At 35.7% G+C, this 15,102-nt stretch overlaps 1 pseudogene; it reads right to left on the minus strand.

Moving 5' to 3' along the window:
• Positions 1-215: 215 nt before the first annotated feature.
• The window catches only part of LOC149260091 (26S proteasome non-ATPase regulatory subunit 2 homolog A pseudogene), an 85,986-nt pseudogene continuing 71,099 nt past the window's right edge, over positions 216-15,102 (minus strand).

Here is a 15,102-nt window from a genome sequence, read left to right on the forward strand (position 1 = left end):
TATAAAATTATAATTTATATAAAATATATATAAAATTTGAACTATGTTTACGTATAGTTAAGTGATGTATTAACTAACCATTACGACTTATCACCTTGATTTGTCATCCAATTATGTAACCCATTGACTGGATATTGAGTCAACCAATTAACTCCCGGTTCACCTGCAGTGGTCCACTCCGTCATCTGTCGGGAAGGAAAAGCGGCATCAGCGTCTTATGCAGCGGGTAAAGTATCAAAAATGAAATTCAATTCATTGAATGCTTCAGTGTTTTCTTTGATGTTATTAATTGTTGCAACATTATCTACATTGTACTTGACATAACCGTTGTAATCTATATTGCCATTCTTCTCTAGATGTTCGGCACAAAGACCAAGAAGACTTTATACCTTGAGAACATTTCCATTCCTAGCATATGCACAGGACTCCAACATAACTTGACAATATCTTGATATTTTCTCATTGAATGAATTCGCTACTTCCAAATTTGCATCAACGTTTTCCTACTTTCCAAGATATAAAAGGTCAAGGCCTAAACAAAAAAATTGAGTAAGTGGCTCTCCTAGCTTAGAATCACTTCTCTCCATCAAGGTAATAATAATTGATTGAGCCACTTCATCATTGCAATATCCAACATAGATTAATCCAAGAGATATACTAGTGAAGGCAATTACATCTATAGGAACCTTCGAGTCTACTAAAACGGGAGAAATAAGTTTAAGCATGTCCTCCTTTTGAGAACCAACATATGCTAACCCTAGGTCCATAATTGCCCCAATTAGAATCTTTGACTCATCCTTACTGACATACTCTGCAAGAAGTGTGTATGTAGGATCAAATTCATTTGGATGCCACAATTTACTATACCAACTACACGCAAAGTTCCAACAATCACATGATTATCATTGCTACTGAAATACTTGTACATTTTTGTAAGGCCCTCATTAACATCCCAAAGTAGAATCAAAGCCAAACTGGAAGCAACACTAGCTTTCCCATGTTCTTTGTTTTTAAAAAGAAAATTTCTAGTGCTTCCACCACTAGATGATTATGTAGCAGTAGTCATTAATTTGTCTTGACCAAATCCAATATTTACAAATGCATCCACAAATGTGGTAGCCAAGTTCTGATGAGCAAAATCAACACTTGCACCCACACATGCACGCCCATCAATCAAATGTTCCTTATAGATATCCTCAGGGGACTTTGTCTCCACTATCTCAAGATCACATGCTAGAGTCAGAAAACCCTCACTCAATTTTATGTTATTAATTATTTCCTGTAGTAGTTCCCATTGCTCTTCATTTCCATTTGTCATTTCATCATCTAGCTCCAATGCCACTCCCTGTCGAGCCAAAATGTACTAGAGTTGCTTCTTATGAAGAGGATATAGCTAAGTAGTGAATATGGCCTTCACATATTGCATGTCATGCATACATAAGGCCACTCTAAGTGTGTTTGTGTATCTTCAAATTTTGTATAAATTGAATAAGCTATGTCGAGGAATACATGTCATCAAGTCCTAGAACATAACTTGCAAAGATTTTCAAGTACAAAAATGTATGCTTATAATTTGTGGCATCAATATGAACAGTTAACATATTTAAATCTTCCACCTCCATTAAAAGGTCAACTACTTCTGGTACTGCATTTTGCTTCACATGAAAAGAGATGATTTGTTGAACCAAATCCATTAGATCATCAACATGTGCCTCTTCCATCTACCGCTTCTGGTATTCTTGTACAATTTATCCAACAATATTTTGAACATATTCATGACCCCAAGAACCAATATCTCCCTTGGAGCCAAGCAACCTAAACTTTAAACTTTCCCTTTCCCCTTCTACGGACATCGTTAAAGCTAGAACTAATAAGATATCTGCCAAGTAATTCTTCAGAGCCAACTTGTGCACCCCTGGATCTACACCTTGAACTCTTTCATCATACAACTCTAATTGTTGTTTCAAAGCCAAATCTTCTTCTTTTTATTCTTCCATATTTTCCTCTTCACAATCATCAATGTCATCTTCCTCATTGTTATGATATTGTTCATCTTCTTGTTTCTCAAGATAGTCCTCATCCACATGATCTTCATCTGTATCATCATCTTGATCTACATAATATTCATCAACATCATTTTCATATTCATCATTATATATTACATCTTCATTCTCATTATTATCATTCTGATCAAAATCTTCTTCTCCTACTTCACCTTGTTTTGTTTCTTCACCGTCACTATCATCTTCCTTATTATGGATTTCTACATAACTTTTCTTAAAACATGCTGTAAATTATGCACATGATTTTTCTAAACACTGGAATGCTTCTTGAATTTTACTAAACTGCTCAATGCATTCCGGACGTAAACATAATGACCTATTTTGTGACGAACAACTTTCAAAGAATCACATGATTATATTGTGCAGCATGGCTCTTATACCACCAAAGCAATAAAACCTGTAGCTTGTTGGCTTGAATGTAAAAATACGCAAGAGGTATTTGTAATAATAATTTATTACATATATAAATGTACAAGTGATGTCAAATGTTATAATGAGGACCTGCATATATACTAGGCATGTGTCCTTTCATGATTGGGCATGTCTTTGTAGACATGCCTTTTCACTTAACTTAATGACTATTTAACATAATCAATATTTGATTATTTGCATTATTAATATTCACTTTATTTTATGTAATGTATATTCGTAACAATGAATCTCTGTTCTAAAGAAACGCTGCTTGGGAGTGGGAGTAGAAGCGAGAAATAGGAGAAGAAGTAGGAAGTGGCAGTGGAAGTAGGAGCGAGGAATGACATTTTCAAAATCTCCCAGGTTGGGAGTAATTTTGGGAGTGAATTTTATATAATATATATTTTTATATATTTTGATGCAAATATGTCAACAAAACAATGTAGAATGATGAATTTGTGATAAAAAACATAAAAGAATGGATTAAACCATATAACATTAATCATCTTGTAGTTATAATCTTCATCAACCACAGGTTGACAAATTACAAGTTCTCATTTATATAGCATGTAAGGGTGCACATAACCAAAATAACATCGAGGGAAATCCATATATGAACCAAAAATACATCAACAAATAGGCTCTGGATGGTCTCTAACATCCAAAAAAATCATGCTACAAAAAACACCTACATATCATCAAAATCATTGCTTTTCTTGCGATATTTGTCATTAATATCACCCTCTAAGCATTAACATAAGATAGAAAAAATGTAGCATGTAAAGTCAATATTTTGTTTGAGTGACGGGTGCATTTTTAGTAGGGTCATGATAGAGGAGTTTGAAAACCAATCTCAGTAATATCAAGGTACATAGAGGGTTTGGTTCTCTTGATTAAATACGAGTTCCATACCCTAGTAGATGACAAAATCCAATGGAAACATTAAAATCCCCCCAATCCTGAAACCCTGAAAAGATAATAAGTTTGTTGGATTTTGAATGAGATCTAAAATTCTACTTTCTTGATATGAAATCTAATGAGGTCGGAACCACTCTCAAACATCCTGAGTCATTTCATGGTAATGTTAAAAATTTAAGTAAAATGATGAAAATGAAAGATAAAGGATAATGTCATTTTTACTTAAAGAATTTAACACTACCATGAATTTCATGTCAATACTAGGGCCATACGTTCGAATATTAGGATACTATGGACCTAATATTACAATAAGTTTTTCATTCTCCCTACCACTCTCAATACTCCCACAATACTCATGAACATCTATTTCTCTAGCCCACTTGTTTTTACCTCCGCATGGCCAATGTATTGTATAAACATTACCTTATAATACACACATTGCTATATAGCATATAAAATCCCTTTATCCCCTATTATATGCTTAATATATTATTTCATTTTTTTCTCATTTTTATATGCATGTGATATATTAATGTTATATATACAAATTAGAAAAATATATAATTAAAAATATTTCAGTATATTTTATTTAAAATATTACTTTATTTAATTTAATAATTTTTTTATTTTTTTTTATATTCATCATAAAAATCCTATCTATATATATATATATATAAATATAAAAATTATAATTTTTATATCGAATTGTACTAAAGTGGTTTAAAAATAGGAATGACTTATTCATTAATTAGATTATAGTTTTGAATCAATAGTCTTTATATAAAAATTAAAATATACTTATTATTAATTATTTTATTTCCTAAATATATATTTATTACTAATTATTTTATTTATTATAAATCATTTTTAATAATTATAATAATACATAAATATATTTGATATATTAATTAAAATTAAAATTATATATTTTGAAATTTTTATCTTTGTACACATGACTTATTAATATTAATATAATATTTTATTTCTTATAAATAATTTTTAATAATAAAAAATTATCAGTTAAACTTTTATTATAGGATGAAGAAGAAACAAAAAACAAAATGATTTTCAATGGTTCTCTCAATTTCACTCTGTCTCGATTTGTTAGTGAGGAGAGTTGGAATATAGTGCATAAGACTTTTGAGTAAATTTTTATTTCTCAAGGACTAGACAACTATACATGCCAAAAGAGAGACAAAATAAGTAGAAATCTTATGGACGACATATCAAGATTACGGATGAGGAGGACACATGGGTGGAGCTACCATTGGGCCATGTTGCTTATGCATATGGAATCGATGTGTTCCATTCTGGTGTCAAGTTCATGCAGGCGATCATTAGTCTGTCATTGGATCATGCACATATTGGTTAGTTGCTCCAGAATCTCTATCTGGCTATACTGAATATCATTCATATAGGCCTCTAAATTGTTCTGGTTCTCATATTTGTGCTCTCTGAGGATATCCAGGTTGGCATAGATACCCATAAATTGTTTAGCTAATGATACCAAAGTGACTAGTAGGTCCACATGACCCAGAGAGCGACCCAGTTCTTGGGAAACTTCGCCCTCTCTATCCATGCTCGTTGAGTCTTCTTTGGTGGACAAACTTTATTTGCAAGCTCTTGTCGCAACTTGCCCTTGTAGGTTTTCACCTCTGCGGGGTCATCATTATTGTTGAGGAAAACTTGCATACAAAACAATAACCCAGACTTGGACCACTACTCGATCAACAACACACTCAAAGTCTCCCACCTGACTCCTAAAATTCAAAACCAAAGGGACCCAGAATAGACACCAATAAACCAACCCAGATGAAAGTGAAAAAAACCCCAATACTCAAGGAACCCCGCAAGGACCAAGGGTGGCAGAATTCTTGGCCAAACTCATATGGTGCTTCCAATCGACATGAAGGCATATTGGATTTAATACAATTCCCCACCCCAGCCAATGCTGCCAGATAGACACCACTCTGCAACAAGCCTAACGACTAATAGATTTTTCACATTTAAAATGATAGCATGCACAATTTAACAGCTCGAGGGAGAGGCTAGACCTAACGCACCACTAGACAGTATGTAACATGATGGGAATTGACTTAAGGGAATCAAAGGCTTTACCACACCGAAGTAGTAGGTGATGACGGGACAAAAAACATAACCTAGAGGGAATTGAAAGAAACTTTTCAACACTAGAATGCCACAAGTCAGACCATAATATGTAAGCCCAATACCAGAGCACAAAACCCCCAAAAAAAACCATATTCTTATCACTACCAACACTATATATATATATCTGTGTGTGTGTGTGTGTGTATAATTTAACATTTTTTTAATTAGTTATTAATATTAATATAATATTTTAAATTATACTAAAATATATAATATTTGATATTTCTTTAATATATTAAATTATATTCAATATATCATATTACATTTTTTAATAGTATGTTATATGTTATATCATAATACAACATATAATAAATTATATTATATTTTCAATATGAATATTATATATTTTGTAATATAATATGTATATTTTTTTTAACAAGATTGGATATTGTGTTTTATATTCCAAAAGAAAAAAGGAGCAAGCTCTCATTACAAAATATTTTTTTGGAATATAGCATGTTAATGAAGGAGGGAGCAAGTACAGTTATTTTGTTAGAGAAAAGGATAGTTGATTAGGGGAGAAAAATAAAGGTGAAGGTGCTAGTAGAAAACACACAGAGCTAGGGTTTGCTACAAGAGATCAATTTTGGGTACCATGGAGAGGCCAGAGGGGGGGAGTTCCACTCCCTCCTATAGTCAGGCAGTCTCTAATCGATTCAAGAAACCACTGGGGGCTGAAACCGGGGTTTTAGGAAGAGTGAAATAGGAAAACAGAAGCTCACATGGGCAGGAAGATACATAGGAAGAAGTAAGACAAGAGAAGCGAATATGAGGAGATAATCAGAATGTTGACACCAGAATCTGGACTGGACCATGTAAGCCTAGGGAAACCATCACATCCAAAGTGGTGTTAAGTGATCTAGCGCTACAGGTGCATAGGGAACACATGGCAACTTATGCAGTTATTTGTAAATTCATGGGGTTATGTCCAACGGAGAGGGCTTTAAATGCATGGATAAAGAATCATTGGAAACCTAAGGGGGATGTAGATCTGCACCTTCGATCCAAGGGTTTCTTCACTGTAGTTTTTAAAAACATAGAGGATAAAGACAAGGTGTTTGAAGGAGGGCCTTACTTCTATGCTACTGCAGGCCTCTATATGTAGCCTTGGGTGATGAATTTTATCCCGGAGCGTGAGACATTCACTTCAGTCTCAGTATGGATAAGGCTCTATTCCCTACCTCTATATTATTGGTAGCCAGAATCATTAAAAGCCATAGGAAATAAATTAGGGCATTTTTTAAAAATATTAGAGGCCACAATGCGAGGAAAGTACACCTCCTTTGCCTGTATATGCGTAGAGATGGACCTTTCTGGAGCTCTACCAGATGAAATAATTCTAGAAGTTTTTGATGAAGATTGGGTGCAAGTGGTGGACTATGAGCATGATCCTTTCAGATGCCGCAAATGCCATGAACACGGGCATCTATTTAGAGACTGCCCCTTAAACAAAATGGAAAGCAGAACTAAAGCAACCTCAGGGAAAGAAACTGAAAGCTTTAACAAAGTGGGGAGTAGAGGTAAAGGAGGGAGAAAGAACTAGAAGAAAGTCAATGAGGAAAAGCAGTTTAGTCAGAATAGGTTCAAGGTATTAGAAGAAGAGGAGGAGCATTATAAATTGAACCAGATACTAGAGGACAACCCTATAGAGAAGGAAAATGAAGATAACATGGAGGATTTACCTGAAAACAACCAACAAATGGAGGATTTTCCTAACACTATGGAACTTGACAGGGACTAAGAAATGACCCCGAGTGAGGTGGGAACAGAGGATCATGAGATGCAGGATATTCTATATAGGGAGCATCTAGATCTAGAAAAGTTCTTGGAACAGGGAACTACCAAAGGAATGGATTCGCTACCTCAAGAGGCGTTTAATAGAGTGCAACAACTATTCCTATGGAGAACTCAGGCAAAAGGTACGGGGTTAAAATCCATGATAGTCAGGAAAACGAAGGGGTTAAGACAATGAAGGCAACATCGGGAATAGCTCCTAGGAACCCAGGCAGGAAAAGAGGTAGGAAAAAATAGAATGAGCTGTTGATAGAGTGTGAAAAACTCGTGATCAATTCAGGTAAGATGAAAGAACTAACTAGTTACTCATTTACAAATCTTTCTTAATGAAGCTCACAACATGGAATATTAAGGGTCTAGGAAGTAAAAGGAAATAAAGAAATCTTAGCAATAGAATGAAAGAAGAAAAACCAGATATGATTTTCATCCAAGAAACAAAATGTTCAGTAGACAAAATAAGAGAGATATTTAGCAAATGGCTTATCAAATATGAATATATAGAAGTTAAAGTAGACAAAGCAGCAGGAGGAATTCTCACACTTTGGAAACCTCGGAAACTTGGTATCCTAGATGCTGAAGCTTCTAGGAACTATTTATCAGTGGTCATCCAACCTTTGGGGGACAAGGAAGTTTATTTGCTCATAAATGTTTATGGTCCACAAAGATGGAAGATAAACTTAGGCTTCTAACCTCATTGGAGGAGTTAAGAGGAAGACATTCAGGTATCCCCTGGATTCTGGGTGGAGACTTCAATATGATCAGGTCTCTATCGGAAAAAAAAGGGGGCACCATATCACTAGGAAGAGATTCTATAGCATTTCAGAATTTCATAAACAACATGAAGCTTGTAGATACAAAGTCAAGTAATGGCATCTTTACCTGGAATAATAAAAGGGGGGAGCATCTCAAGTGGCCTCTAAACTTGACAGATTCATTATCTCAGAGGACCTCATCCTCACAGGCCATAACTTGGTAGCAATGATACTTCCTTTTGGAGGCTCAGACCACTGGCCTATTCAACTTGAAGCATCCTTTATAGGAAATCCAAGAAATAGACCTTTCAGGTTTGAAAACATTTGGCTTACCCATCCTGACTTCATCAACAATATTGAAAGATGGTGGACAGAAGATATGCAAGTTCAGGGTACTAAAATGTTCCTTCTACATCAGAGATTGAAACACGTTAAACAAAGGCTTAAAGATTAGAACAAGAATGAATTTGGCAATATATTCAAAGCCAAAAAAGTAGTAGAATGGAAACTATAGGAAATTAACCAAACCCTCATTTTAGAGGGCTTCACCGAGGAGAGTAACGAACAAGTGGATTATGTTCAACAAGAATGGGAAGGCTTATGCAAGCAAGAGGAGATTTTTTGGAAACAAAATCGAGGGTACAATGGCTAAAATAATGAGAAAGGAATATAAGGTTTTTTTACAAATATACCATGGATCATAGGTCGCATAACAGGATTTAAAAAATCAAAGACACTCAAGGAAAACAGTTCACTACACACAATGAAATAGAAACTGTTCCGGTTTAGCATTTCCAAGCATAGCCGAGGAGCCTCTCATAGACAGATCTCAATTTATTAAGGACTTCATAAAGAAAATTCCTAAGCTAGTGACAACATAAGACAAATATAATCTTAACAGGCCAGTGAATGAAGAGGAAATCAATGAAGTCATCAAAGAAATGCAAAATGGGAAAGCTCCAGGTCTGGATGGTTTCAACGTTTACTTCTTCAAAGCATGCTGGGAAATAGTCAAGCAAGATATCATCGATGTGGTGGAGGACTTAAGGAAAAAAAAACTGTTCTGAAGGTGCTCAACACCTCTTTCATAGCCTTCATTCCAAAGTAGGAGAATGCTATCACACTAGACAAATTTAGACCCATAGCATTATGCAACGTGGTGTATAAAATTATTCCAAAAGTAATTTCGAACAAACTTAAGCCCCTGCTCCAAACTCTCGTGTCTGAGGAGTAAACAGGATATGTGGAAGGCAAGCAAATTCTTAATAACATCATTCAAGCTCACGAGGTGGTTCACTCACTTAAGAGCAATAAGCAGGTAGGTATGATCATTCAACTTGACCTATAAAAGGCTTATGATAAGCTGAGATGGGCTTACATCAAGGAAGTACTGATAGCATATGGCTTTGACCATAGTTGGATAAGATGGGTAATGGCCCTTGTAACCATGCCAAGTTTTTCAATCTTGCTAAATGGCTCACCATCCAAGACCTTTAAGCCCTTGAGAGGAATCAGAAAAGGATATCCGCTCTCACCCTTCCTCTTTATTCTCATGATGGAAGGGCTAGGCAATGCGATTAAATATGCCAAAGGAGAAGGCAAAATCCAGGGTCTTAAACTCACTTTAAATGGGGATGCCTTGACCCATCAACAATTTTTGGACACACACAGTCAAGGAAGCTCAAGCATTCAAACAAATCCTGAACGACTTTGCTTTGGCTGTGGGGACAGAGGTAAGCCTAAGAAAATGAAAAAATTTCTTTTTTAATACTGATATTGCTATTTAGAGAAACCTCACCAGAATTCTAGGCTTCCAAAGAGATATGCTACTCTCTAGATATTTGGGAGTACCTCTAACAGACAAACCTCTAAGCAAGGCAGCTTGGGAGCCAGTTACTAATAAACTATAGGACAAAATCCGGAAATGGACTAACAGGTCTTTGAATATAGCAGGACGGCTAGTGATTACAAAAGCTATCCTACAAATTGTCCCCATCTTCATGTTATTAGTCCTTCCAGCTCCTAAAGGAGTAATGCAACACATCAGAAATATCCAAAGGGATTTTCTTTGGGGCAAAGGGGAAGAGAAAAAGAAATGGCCTTTGGTAGCCTAGGATAAAATATGTAAGCCAAAGATACATGGAGGTTTGGGACTTGATGACCTTAAAATCCTAAACAAAATCTTGGGGGAAAAGCTATGGTGGAGATGGCTAAAAGAATCGGTTTCCCCTTGGGCCAAAGTATGGAAACAGAAATATGCAAGCAACTAGAAAGAAAGGGATTACATTAGGATGTCTAGGCTCATCAAAGGCTCCCACATTTGGAACAAAGCTTGGGAGAATAGAGCCATAGTTCAGAAACACAATTTTTAGGAGATTAGAGATGGAAACCTTGCTTGGTTTTGGGAGGGTAATTGGCAACAAGAACATAAACTGTTAAAAGAAGAATTTGTCAATCTCAAGAATGAAACTGACAACAAAGGGATGCTCAAAGTAAATGAATTTTGGGATCAGGAAAGAAGTGATGGAAAATGGAGAAAATGGAAGAACCTAGGTTACAATGATGACTTCCCATTGAAATCCTAGGCAGAAGCTCTTACAGTCATCTTGGAAAAGAGAAATATTCTGAAATCAACATTTTCAGACCAACTAAGATGGGGTCAAAACAATGAAGGCAAATTTAACCTCAAAGATGCCAAGCGAATAGCCCCGGGGCTCGACTTTCCAAACCCTAATAAGGTATGGAAGGACCTATGGCAAAACAAAAACTGGATGAAAATTAAACTGTTCATGTGGTTAGTTCAGCATAAAAAAATTCTAACATGGGAAAACCTCATGAAAAGAGGGGTAGCTGGTCCATCTAGATGCTAGCTATTTGAATCACAAGAAGAAATTATGGAACACCTTCTCAACCTATGCCCATTCACCTCCACCTTATGGAATTGGGTGGCTTCAATCTTTAGACAAACAGTCAGGGACATTGGCAACATCACTAGTACTTTGAAGAATTGGAGGAAAAAATTCTCTGCAAATGAAATAATCAACAAAGTGTGGGCTTTGGTTCCAGGCTTATAATCTGGGATGTCTGGAAAGAATGCAACAGTAGAATCTTGAAGAATAAGATTGGGCCACCCCAGGGAATTATGACTCATATCATAAGATAGCTCAAAGAGACTGTAGGAACCCTTTTAAAAATCCTACTTGATAACCAACATCAACATCAGGATGAGTAGATACTTCTAAATCTGGGACTGCAGGGGCTTTTCCCCCAGGGAACAAACAAGATAGTAAGTCATATAAGAGATGATAAGGAATTTTGGCAACCTCCACCTCAGGGTTTTATGAAATTCAATATAGATGGAGCCTCAAAAGGAAACCTTGGTATGGCTGGTTATGGAGGAGTCATAAGAGATTAAAGGGGTTTCATAAAAACCATCTTTCACTTTCATTTGCGGAAGGCCACTGATAGTGTGGCAGAGCTCATGGCCATGGAACATTGCATAGAAATCTTGAGGGACTCAAATTTACATTACATCATGATTGAAGCTGATTCCGAATTGATTATTAATTCGGTCAAGAAAAATGGCAATGGCTCAGCACCAGATAAAGTGTCGAGACATTGGATGTTACTGCAGGTCTATCAACGTATCCAATCCCACCTGCAAAACATGAGAAACCTTAGTTTTATCCAAGTGAGCAGAACAACCAACAAAAATAGCAGATATTTTGGCAAACGAAGGCATGCTCTGTTACAAAAGCAATATGAGATATGATTGGATAGGGATTCCCCAAGGACATTTGAAGGAAGAATGTTCCAGACAGGCGACCTTAGACAGAGAGCTCTATCAGAGCAAGGAAAATAAGTAGGATGAAGATTGAGGGAGACAAAGGAATTTGGGTCCATAGGGGGAAGCAGTATATGGCAAAGTTCGAGCAGGAGGTCAGGGACCCCTCCAAAGTCTGCATTTGGCCTTCGGGCTGGATATTGCTCCTGGAACTATATAAACTAATGGTTCTCAGGCCAAAAAATATAAATATAAACAAGATTAGTTGGGCCAAGGATACATTTATGGACCCTAATTACATTAATTAATTGGGACAAGGATTCATATAAAAGGGCAGTAGGTCGGTGAAATCATAGCAATCCCATACATTTCGCATGGATAACAGCAAGAAAGTTAACCAGAAAATCAGACCCGAAATTACTTAGGCAGAATATTAATCTAGCTTCGGGTCCGAGTCAGTGGTTAAGTACCGTGCTAGTTGCACAACCTCATCAGGATCACGCACTTATGGTGGATTTCAGGCAAGTAAAGTGCTCGAGGGATATCTCCCCAGACAGACTCGAAATGATAGTTAAATTTGGTTCATTGGGCTCATCGGGTCCAAGTTAGAGGATAAGGGGTGGGCATGTTTGCCACCCGAAATGCTTCGCGACTGTTGGATCTTTGGAGGAAGATCATACGGTCTACAGAGAACTTTTGGTAATGTGTTGTGGGCCCTCAACCCATTGTTTGAGACGTTGTCTCAGTAACAAAGGCTATGGTTGGCTCAAAATTTATGTGCGCCACACCTCCTTTATATTTAATGTACATTATGTAAGTTTTTTAGATAATTGAATAGAAGGACCCACTCTCTTTTAAGAAAAAAAAGAAGGAAGAAGAGGGAGCACAATCCCGGGTTTCCCAAGCCTTACAGTCAAAAACAATGTAAACTTTGAAATGGGAACTATAAACTCAAAACGGGAACTCTGGCCAAAAAAACCCCAAAAAAACATCAAAAACAGTGCTCAAAACGAAAAGTGTGTATACTGGAACGATGTTTTTATTTTTTAGGCGTCAATTTTGAACATGTTTTAAAATTGGTAGTGACTACAAAATTTACTATGAAATTTTCGTGCAAAATATAGCTTCAAAATGAAAGTGATGACACTGGAACAATGATTTTTTTTTAGGGTCAATTTTCAGTATTTAAAAAAAATGCTAATAAAACCAAATTTCTATGTGTCAAACAAAGTTGTTTATGCGGGAAAAAACACACTAATGTTTTTGGTAGAATATCATTTTTCTTTCCTAAGTATAAATTTAACATGTTTTCAACCATAAAATGCGAGATACAAAAAAGAAATTGAAAATTTTTCAACTATAAAATAAAAAAAACCATGACATTATGAACAAATTACATCACTAAATGCATTCAAAAGTCATTATTTCTATATTGAATAAAACATATTTTATATCTCTAATTTAATATTGCATTGTAGATATTTTAAACAATAAAATTTATCATAACTAAGACATATAATCCAACAACATAAAAATTCCTCATAAATTCTCATTTAACACCATATGGAAAACATTAATTTTATTTGAAGATACGATGCATACATCAGTTATATAAATTGTCTTAAACAATTATTCAAAATCACTCATGTTTTCTGGCACACCATCAGAATTCAGATCTTCAGATGAGTGACTGGATGCTGACGAAGATGTTCCATATTCTTCTCTTTCATCAACTAGTGCCCCATCTGAGTCCACATGCATGCCCAACATTTCAGGTTTCAAAATTCTTCTAGATCTACGACTGGTTTCAGGTGACTCCTATGTCAACACTGTTCCTTCTGGTAACAACCTTTTCAGAATCTCTATCATCTTGGAGCGAAGAGTTCCTCTCTTTGTTAAATTGAAGTCATAAACAAGTATGTCTACATCCTCCAATTTTAATATGTCTGTGCGGCGGCGATTTACATTTGTACCCTTTCTTTTTCTTTTTCTGCCATTTTTTTTGTCAACTACCATCTCTGGCTTATACACACCATTGAATGGGTGTGTATTTGTGGCATACCAATGTACTTCAACACTTGTAACATCCTCATTTTCTGTAAAGACCTTTATAACTTTAGCAACCCAAAATGGATAGCCATTGGAATCTCCATCTGCTAGCACTTCAATCATGCAACCCTCCTTAATATCCTGTACTGAACCCCTATAAAGGTCTTCCATGGCTTCACGTTGTGCACGAGATCTTTTGGAACCAATATACATCTCTCTTTCCTCTACCTGTGAAGAATTAATAATACCTTGAGATTGTTGTTGTTCAACAATGTTTACTTCCTCATGTTCATTCAACACATTATGTGGCCAAAAAAATGGATTTTTCAAAGGTATATCTTCATTTATTGTTGTCGAAATGATATCACTTTGATTATTGAAAAACGACTCCCACCAAACTGAATCAGCAATGTCAAAGTACTCATATGTATATCTAATACATTTTTTAATTTCTTCCAGGGAATCAGAATAATTTATAGCGCTGTTCTGTCTACGTGCATTCTGAACTTCACCAACTGATTGTAATAAAAATATTTTTGATGCAAATATTGGATGATCTGGAATGAACTTCAAAAATTGCATTCCTGATGACGGTGCCCATTCTGTAGTAGTTGAATACTTCTTGCCCCATATTATTGTTTTCCCATCAATTTTTTTGATACAAAATTGATGTTGGAAGCTAATGTCATTAAGTTGTTCAATGCATTTCCCCTCACCATATGATCCTAGAATAAACCTTCGCATGTCAATAGTTTCTTCCAACACATCAAAAGTAGGCTCTGGCATGTATGATTTCTTAATACATTCAATTAGTGATGGCAAGCTCCCAACTTCCTTCCTCCTCAATGTGACTGAAAAATGACTGAACATCTGATCAATATGGTCATGAGTGTGCCCAACAAGAAGGAAACCAACCTTTACCTTCTGAAAAATTCCCAATTCAACAAGCATGTTTAGGTATCCAAAAACAACCTGATTTTTGTTTTCACGGCAAGTGTTGTCCAATTGTAGATACAAAACTTCAGGAATATTACCAAACCAATGAGAAATCACATCATGAATTATGGTTATGGTCAGATTTGCATCATTATGAATATTTGGAGCTGTGAAGTACACCCTTGACAACATTTTCCCATTGAAGACCATACAACCGACCAAGTGA

The sequence above is a fragment of the Pinus tabuliformis genome, chromosome 6 (assembly GCF_031772625.1).
Source record: "Pinus tabuliformis cultivar Carrire ecotype Pingquan chromosome 6, CPIR1, whole genome shotgun sequence".
In the NCBI taxonomy this organism is placed as follows: domain Eukaryota; kingdom Viridiplantae; phylum Streptophyta; class Pinopsida; order Pinales; family Pinaceae; genus Pinus; species Pinus tabuliformis.